Source organism: Triticum aestivum, chromosome 7D, assembly GCF_018294505.1.
Source record: "Triticum aestivum cultivar Chinese Spring chromosome 7D, IWGSC CS RefSeq v2.1, whole genome shotgun sequence".
In the NCBI taxonomy this organism is placed as follows: domain Eukaryota; kingdom Viridiplantae; phylum Streptophyta; class Magnoliopsida; order Poales; family Poaceae; genus Triticum; species Triticum aestivum.
The window spans coordinates 174,612,033-174,621,697 of record NC_057814.1 but is presented as its reverse complement, the minus strand read 5'-3'; positions in this window follow the sequence as shown (position 1 = coordinate 174,621,697).

Below are 9,665 nucleotides of genomic sequence, written 5' to 3'. Positions count from 1 at the left end.
TGAAGGATTAGGGAAATTTTCTGCTAGGGCTTCGCCAGTAAAAGAAGTTAATCCTGCCCGAACGGGGACTAGATCCGCAGGGGGGAGATATCCCTGCACCTGGAGCTTGGTCAGCTGGGCATGGGATACAAAGCAGCTCTCCCAATCGCCTTTTTGAGGACCGTGGGGACGGGAGGAAGAACTGGGAGCGCTGGCCATGCTTGCGTGGTTTCTTGTGGCAAGTTCGAAAGATTTTCGCCTGGTGTGGAATGGCATCTGAGATTCAATCTGCTTAAATAGACGCCTCCCCTACATGGCCCGGGTGTTATGTGTAAAAATACTTGGACCCTTCGTATTCAGCTGCCACATGGAAGTCAGGGCGGCGATGGCACAGAAACCGAAGGGTATAACATTTAATGTAAAGCTGAGCTGTTCGAAGAATTCACCTTACCAAGACCGCAGATGTAAAAGCCGAATACAGTCCTTTGGTTCAGATGCTTTGAATTTTAAGAGAGGCTTGGTACTTGACCGAAGGGTACTTAACCATGTCCGGATCCAACCTTCAAGGTCGGTGGATGCCCTCCTCTGTCACAGAGGAAGACATCAAGAAGCTAAGAGAGGCTAGGTACTTGACCGCCGAAATCTCGCACATGTTACCTGCTCGAGGGCAGGTCATTCCAACTCCCGAACCTGGCGAGAGCGTCGTATTCATCTCTCACTTCCTCCGAGGGATAGGCCTTGTTCTAGATCCCTTTGTTAGGGGGCTCATGTTCTATTACGGGCTGGATTTCCATGATCTGGCCCCGGATTCCATCCTTCACATCTCGTCGTTCATCGTCGTTTGTGAAGCCTTCCTCCGCATTACCCCACACTTCGGCTTATGGCTCAAGACCTTCAATGTGAAGCCGAAGATGATTGAGGGGCGACATGCAGAGTGCGGAGGTGTCGTAGTAAGAAAAGGCGACGATGTTCCATGGCCAAAGGGTTCCTTCCCGGAGGTGTCCAGTTTATGGCAACGGGAGTGGTTTTATATCACAGCTCCCCGGGGTACCAAGTGGGTAGCCGCCCCTGCCTTTCGCTCGGGCCCCCCGCCACAACTAACGTCATGGATCAACAAGGGGCTGGACTGGGTTCCAGTAAATGATGTGCCGATATTGCAGAGTTGCATCCGAAATCTCCTCGAGAGAGATGTCAGCCTGGTCACGGTAATGCAAGTCATGCTAGTTTGTCGAGTCCCACCTTGCAAACGTCGATCCTCCGTATGTGGGAGTTCAACCCGGAAGGACCGCGAGCTATTCAGCACTCCCTCGGCATGACGCTCGAAGAGATGTACAAATTGTTCTTCGGACCAGAAATAAGGTGTCCGGACACCACCGAGGATGCGGGTCTGAGCTGCAATCGTCCAGATACCCAAGTAAGTAGTCTCGTGGCCGAACACGTTGTCTTTTAATTTATCACAACATCATCCTGAAAAGTCGCCTTTTGACCAGGACTGGATAAAAAAGGCAAAGATGATCAGGTGTCCGGCCCCCCTTCCCGAGGGCTCACCGGATCCTGTACTAGCCAGGATGCTTGAGCTTGCGCCTTATCAAGCGCCATCTGGGGAAGGTAAAGGGAGGAACAAAGAGGCCGAGAGTGAGCCTCACTTACTATTCATCCAGACCGGGGGAATGAGAGCCTCCTTGAAGGAGGATAACCGGGGGGGGGATCTAAAGTTCCCTCTCCCCGGGGAAGGAAGAGGACCGCCTCTGAAGACTTGGAAGTAATGGTCTCCAAGCGAGGGAAGAATCCTTTGTCGGTGGGTCCTTCCCCGGAGGGTACCCTTGCCGTACAGTGCCCGCAAGGGGATCAGCCCTCCACCGAGCTGTAAGTAAACAAAGATTACTTAATAGTAAAAAGATCCCGCTTTACTTCTGAGGACAATAACCGAAGCATATATCTTGTAGTTCGGATCGTAGCCCTTCTCGACAGAGTTCGTCTTCGGGGGATCTTCTTCCAGAGATGATGGAGAGCGAAACACCTCCCCATGCCTCCCCGCCTCATGAGGCGGGCGACCCTGAGGTGTCGTCACGGAGGATTTCTCCTGATCCGCCAAGGCCAGAGGGTAATCCTTCAGCCACCCAAGTCGGGAGTATTCGGCTCCTAAGGAGAGCAACAGAAAGGGGCCGGGACCGTCCGGTGCGCGAACCGACGCACTGAAGGATCCTCTGGAGCAAGCGGCTATCTCAGAAGGGCATCATACGCTAATGGGTACGGTGATTGAGAGGATTTCATCCGCCGAAAGCGGGCTGCATGAAGCTTTTATGAGCCTGCTGAGAGGCTTTGAGGTACGCAAAGTAGTATATGTTTTTGATGGTACCTTGCACGCTAGGTGTGCCATATGCAGATAGTAGCCCCTGAGACTCTGGTTGCTTTGGAAAACGGCGGCAAACAGAGGATCATAGTCCCAGGTAATAATCATGCCGCCTTCATGTGTAGGTGGCGGAAGGTCCGGTGGCTAGCCGGACTAGTGAGCTTGCCGAGCTGAAGCGGCAACTTGATGCGGCAGATGCCGGCATCGTGCTTGTAAACAAGCGGCTCGACGAGGCACAGGGTATGTGATTTCTCCAGTGATCAACACATAGTAAGAGGAGCATGATGCTTGTATCTTTAAGAGGTTGTGACTGCAGATGGGGCTGCCGCCATGGAGACCCTTCGGGCGGAACTTGCCTGTGCCAAGGAACGAACAGGAAGAGTGATGCAGCCGCTCTAATGGCGGTCGAAGAGCTGAGAGCCGAACATGCTGCGCATTACCGAAGCAAGGATAAAATAGCCAAGATGGTTGTTGAATTGAAGGATGCCGCCGACTGTTACGAGCTTCTTGAAAAGGAAAATCGAACGAAGATGACGGACCTGGAGAAGGCCCAAGGACGCCCGCCCTAAAATCAGAGCGGCGAAGGAGGAGCTGCATCAAGCCGGGGATATTGTGGCTGGGAAGCCCTTTTTGTTGCGGACGAAGTTCGGAGATCCTAAGTATGCCCCTCTTGATCAACTATGGAGTTCAGCAGACGCATATGTGGATTTGGCAGCGAGTGCTGCTGATGCGACCGAGTATTTCAAAGATCAAAAAGATCGTGAAGTGGAAAAACTGTTCTTGTCACAGTTCAATGTTCCAGTGCGTCCGCCGCTGTTGAATGAGCGAATGGCCGAGTGGGCCGAGCTCCATAGGTTGTCCGGGCTTGCCATGAGGTCTGTTGTGGATCATCTTTGGCCGGAAGGGCCAAAGCCAAATAGTTATTTTAGTTTAGTGCCGCAGTTCATTGGTGCTGTGCCGCGCATCGACGCTATGAAGAGGTCGGCGTGCATAGGGGGTGCGCGGATGGCACTTGCCTGTGTCAAGACATACTGGGCAGAGATGGAGGCCACCGCTATTGCAACACAGAGTTCGGCCGTGGGCCGAGTATCGGCCGAGCACTACTTTGAAGAAGTCCTTGAAGGCGCTCGTTTAGTAGAGGCTCAGTGCTCGAAGAATATTATCTTCTAGTGACATGTATTCCCATTGTAAGAACAATGTTTATTAAATTATCAAGGCTGCGTTTATACTTCTGCCTGAAAGTTTTATGATGCCTTGTGCGGGCATTTATGTATATATGTATATAACCTGAAAGTTTGCAGTCGTCGGCCTCAGCCCCCATGCATATAATGCGGGGGTGTTCACAAAAAACGCATATTCACACTTGATCCAATGTCTTGGTCCATTAAGGAGGTGATAACGCAGCAAACGAGGCAATCAGACTATATTGCTTTAACACTTTCACTTAGCCATAGGAGTTTGACGGTGGGACTACTATATAGCCCCAGGTACCTCCGCGCTCGTCCGAATACGGGGCGCGTACATACATGACCGGGAAACGGCCCTTCGTTAATGCATAGGAATCCCGAAGATTCTGCTAAGTCATCGAGTGGTTGACCAGTCTCGCGCTTTATCATGACAGTCAGTTTTCGGCTTTCTCTACTGAGGTGCTCATCCGGATGAACCAGGGCACAATCGCAGTAGTTCTCCTGGTGCCACCTTATCCGATAGAGCGGAACGTAAGGTAGGAAAACACGGGAGCCGGGCAAACCCAACATTTGACCAAAGACATGATTCGGAGCTGATGCATATAAGGCCAAACTCGCGACGCCGAACACTCCCTAAGGTATTCGGTCTTTATAACATATGCCGAGCTAAGCAATGCCCTTAATGAACCCCGAGTGTCCAGGTACGTGCAATGTTCTGACGTGGCGAAATGCCAATAACGTCAGCATCCTTCTCGGTTGTACTGAGTATCCAGAGGATGTGAACAACAAGAGACAGTAAAAAAGGTTTACACAGGGTCTTAATGTAAAAAGAAACCTTTGAGCGGGTCCCTGCTGCACGTCTGCGCATGTGTCTCCGTTGTGCCGTATCCTGGAAGGGTGTAGCACGATTGTCGTCTGTAAAAGAGAAGAACTTAGGTGAAAGTTGTCGTCCGAAAAATTGGTTATTCTCGATAAACCATGAAAATTCAAGATAAGTAAAGTTGAGCCGAACTAGCCCTGTTTACACGCGGGAAGCCCCTGGTACCACCTATGAGTGTAAATCCATCAAACCAATCTTAGATATATCTGAGCTGTTACAGCTAGTGATGTGCCGGACTCGTCTAGCTGTGTCCGCGGTCTTGAAGACCGATCGTTTATTCTGGTTGGAGAGGCCGTTTAGTGTTCGGCTGCTAAAGCCGCCACACGTTCTTCCGCGCATAAGGAACGCTCGATATTTCTGCAAATTGTCATGATGCCACATGGACCGGGCATCTTAAGCTTAAGGGAAGCGTAATGCGGTACTGCATTAAAACGAGCAAAAGCTGCTCTTCCGAGTAGTGCTTGATAGCCACTTCGGAATGGAGCGATGTCGAAGATCAACTTTTCGCTTCAGAAGTTGTCGGGAGAACCGAATACAACCTCTAGTACTAGAGAGCCCGTGCAGCGGGCCTCTGGGCCTGGTATTACTCCCTTAAAGGTAGTATTACTGTGGCTGATTCTTGTCGGGTCTATCCCCATTTTGCGGACTGTGTCCTGATATATCAGATGAAGACTACTGTCGCCGTCCATAAGGACTCATGTGAGATGGTATCCGTTTATTATTGGGTTAACATCAAGGCAGCCAATCCTCCGTGCCGGATACTTGTCAGGTGATCCCTGCGATCAAAAGTGATCGGGCAGGCCAACCAGGGGTTGAACTTAGGGGTGACGGGCTCTACGGCGCGTGTGTCTCGGAGTGCATGTTAGCTTCTCTTCTTCGTCACATGGATCATGTTCACTGTCTTGACCTCTGGTGGGAATTTTTTCTGTCCCCCAGTGCTTTGCTGGCGAGGCTCGTCCTTGTCTTCACTTGGTGTCTCCCTCCCCTTGTGTTCGGCGTTTAACTTACCGGCCTGCTTGAAGACCCAGCATTCTCTGTGGGTGTGATTCGCAGGTTTATTGGAGGTGCCATGAATCTGACATAATTTGTCTAGAATCTTGTTTAGGCTCGACGGTCCATCTGTGCTGCCTTTGAAAGGCTTTTTCCGCTGACCTGGTCGAGATCCCCTGAATCCGGCATTTACCGCCGTGTTATCTGGGCTGTCCTCTTTATTTCGACGCTTCCTTTTACTATGTCGTGGTTTTCCATTGCCATCCCTGACTTCGGATGTGCCTGGGTCGCTGGTGCTACTACGGGCTAGCCAGCTATCTTCGCCCGCGCAAAAGCGGGTCATGAGGCTTGTCAGGGTTGCCATTATTCTTGGTTTTTCTTGGCCGAGGTGTATGGCGAGCCATTCGTCTCGGACGCTGTGTTTGAAAGCTGCTAAGGCTTCGGCGTCCGGGCAGTCGACGATTTGGTTCTTCTTAGTGAGAAATCTGTTCCAAAGCTTTCGGGCTGACTCTCCGGGCTGTTGAATTATATGACTTAAATCGTCTGCATCTGGAGGTCGGACATAGGTCCCTTGAAAATTAGCCCGAAGAGCATCCTCAAGCTCCTCCCAACTTCCAATTGAGTTTTCGGGGAGGCTTTTCAGCCAGTGCCGAGCTGGTCCTTTCAGCTTGAGGGGCAAGTACTTGATGGCATGGAGATCGTCTCCGCGAGCCATATCGATATGGAGGATAAAGTCCTCAATCCAGACCCCAAGGTCTGTTGTTCCGTCGTACGCCTCTATGTTCACAGTTTTGAATCCTTCTGGAAATTCGTGGTCCAGCACCTCATCGGTGAAACATAGGGGGTGTGCGGCACCCCTGTATTTGGATGTGTCATGGCGTTCTGACGGTTGTAGTGTTCGGTTTTGGTTGTGGGCTGGAGCGCGTTTCCTTGATCCGTAGATGGATCTGGTCGCGCCGGTCTTCTGATGCAAGTCCTCACGTGAAGCGTGTGCTGACTTATGTGCGGCCTTGTTAGCCGCTCTATCGCGGCCAAGAGGTGGTCGATCCGACCGGTCGGCCGTGTTGTTTTTCGGCTGTGTGGGCTCTAAGGCCTCATCATCAAATTCAGGCAACAGCTTGCGCTTTGGATAACTCTTTGTGTGGTAACTACCACCATACTTTTCTTCATTGTCGAGCACCTTGTTCCATCTACTATTGAGCGTATTCTACGCGGCCTTAAGCTTTTGCTTCTGCTTCTTCAGATTCCTCGCGGTGGCAATAAGCCTTCTGTGGAGGTTCTCTTGTTCCAAGTGCCTTTCCGGGATGATGTGTGCATCCTCGTCCGGACTGTTTTCCTCTCCGGAGGGGGGTTTATCAGCTTCATCCTCGGCGTCACCGTGTTCGGACAGCGGATCCGTACTATGTTCACCGTTTGCTGGTTCATCCTGCTTTGCCGCTGGGTCAATGTGGTCATCGTTTCCTCTGGAGTCGACTGGGGTGTTATTTTCTCTTGCGCTGTTATCGCTGTTTTTGCCGAGGCGGGATTTGGAGCGGCGCCTACGCCGACGCTATGGTTGCTTCTCGAGGGAGCTATCCTTCGCTGCATCCTTCCGTTCTTCGTCATTGTTTTCTTTGGGTGTATCCACCATGTATATGTCATGTGATGAAGTTGTTGTCTAGCGCCCTATGGGCGGTGGTTCCTGTTCCTCTCCTGCATCGTCGTCCATGCCGTCGATGTCTTCGGAGTCGAAATCGAGCATGTCGGTTAAATCGTCGACAGTGGCTACTAAGTGGGTGGTGGGTGGGTCGCGAATTTCTTCGTCGTCCGCATCCCATTCTAGCCGGACATAGTTCGGCCAAGGGTCTCATGATAGGGAGAGAGACCTTAATGAATTTAGCGCATCGCCAAAAGGCAAGTGCTGAAAGATATCCGCAGAGGTAAACTCCATGATCGGCGCCCAATCAGATTCGATGGGCACGGACACAAGCGGCTCGGAGTCCGTGGCCGGGGACGAATCCAACAGTTCGGCAACACGGGTCTCATAGGAGGTAAGGTCAGTATTCGGCGCTATCGCCACTGAGTGTGCGGCCTCCATGGCGGGGTCCATCCACCCGTCCACAGAGGGCGCAACTTGTTCCAGATTGAGGGCCGGAGTAGTTGCAGGTGTGATCTCCCGAACACAGTCCAACGGCAGAGCTAAATCATGCTCGTCGTGATTGTGCGCCACACCTGACATGGGCTCGAATCCGTCGAAGATCAAGTCTCCGCGAATGTCGGCAATATAGTTCAAGTTTCCAAACCTGACCTGATGGCCAGGAGCGTAGCTATCGATCTGCTCCAGATGGCCAAGCGAGTTAGCCCGCAGTACGAAGCCACCGAATATGAAGATCTACCCGGGGAGGAAAACCTCACCCTGGATCGCATCGTTGTCATCGAGTTGTTCGATGATCGAAGGAGCCATCAAGCCTTACGGTGACGGCACAGTGGAACTCTCAATGAAAGCACCAATGTCGGTGTCAAAACCGGCAGATCTCGGGTAGGGAGTCCCGAACTGTGCGTCTAAGGCGGATGGTAACAGGAGGCGGGGGACACAATATTTACCCTGGTTCGGGCCCTCTCAATGGAGGTAATACCCTACTTCCTTGTTAATTGATCTTGATGATATGAGTATTACAAGAGTTGATCTACCAGGAGATCGTAGAGGCTAAACCCTAGAAGCTAGCCTATGGTATGATTGTTGTTGTCCTACGGACTAAACCCTCTGGTTTATATAGACACCGGAGGGGGCTAGGGTTACACAGAGTCGGTTACAAGGGAGGAGATCTACATATCCGTATTGCCAAGCTTGCCTTCCACGCCAAGGAAAGTCCCATCCGGAAACGGGACGAAGTCTTGAATCTTGTATCTTCATAGTCCAACAGTCCGGCAGAAGTATATAGTCCGGCTGTCCGAGGACCCCCTAATCTAGGACTCCCTCAACTGCTGCTAACTGAAGCCGATCGATGCTGCCTCTGGATGAACACTGAGCGTTGTTGGGGGGGTTTGGATGAACAGTTCCTGGTGGGGGGTTTGGATGAACAGGACCCCGTGGTAGTAGAGGCCGTTGCCGCTGGGTGAACAGGACCCCGAACGGTCGAGCCGGTGGAGGGGTGGACGAATAGGACACCGTGGAGGGCTTGATGAATAGGATGACCCCATGGAGGGCTGGTTGAATAGTAGCCGGTGGAGGGCTAGATGAACAGTAGCCCATGGAAGGGTGGTTGAACAGGACCCCGTGGAGAGGCCTGGTTGAACAGTAGCTGGTGGAGGAGCGGTGGAGGCTGGATGAACAGTCGCACGTGCAGGCTGGAGGAGGTCGACGGTGGATAAACAGTAGCCCGTGGAGCCAGTCGACGGTGGAGATGAACAGTATCCCATGGAGTCCCATTTTGCGGTACGCCACACCCCTCCCGATGAACAGTAGCCCGTGGAGGTAGTCGACCAGTTGGCTCCCGATGAACATGACGACGCATTCCGTTCCGACCCAGCCGGTTGGCTCCCCATGAACACGACGACGATGTAGTTTCTGCATTCCGACCCAGCCATGTACATGAGCCCTGGCCGTACATATGCGTGAGTAGGCGTTCGAGACCCCGCCGTATGTACGTACGTGGCCATATTTACTTTCTTGTACCCTGGTCGCTGTACGTACGTGTACATGCTACGTGCGTGCCTCTACTACGGCACGTGCGTGCCTCTACTACGACACGTGCGCGCCTCTACATCGACTAGTATGTACATACACGTTTGCGACCAGAATGACAACGCTATGCACGCTTCGACCAGGTGGGTCCCGACTGTCAGGCACTTCCTTGCGTGCAAAGATGTAGCTGTCGGGTCTCAGCAGTCAGGGGAGAACGTTTTTTCGCGAAATACAGTGGCCCATTCGGTGGGTCCCTACTGTCAGGTGGAGGAATCATTATTTTGCACGTAATAAGGAGGCATTTCCTCGTGTGGGGTCGTGGACCCAGCTGTAAGCCTCTCCACGTACAGTACTCTTCCGATAGAAGTCGGTCGTTGACCACATTGACCGCGCCGCGCCGAGACCACCAAGGCGGTGGATGACGGCGAGGCCTAGGAAGGGGACGACGTTGAGCTGGGGATGACGCGGCAGTGGATGCCCACGCGGAGAGGAGTGATGTCTACTACGCAACCTTCTTCTTGTAGACGTTGTTGGGCCTCCAAGTGCAGAGGTTTGTTGGACAGTAGCAAATTTCCCTCAGGTGGATGACCTAAGGTTTATCAATCCATGGGA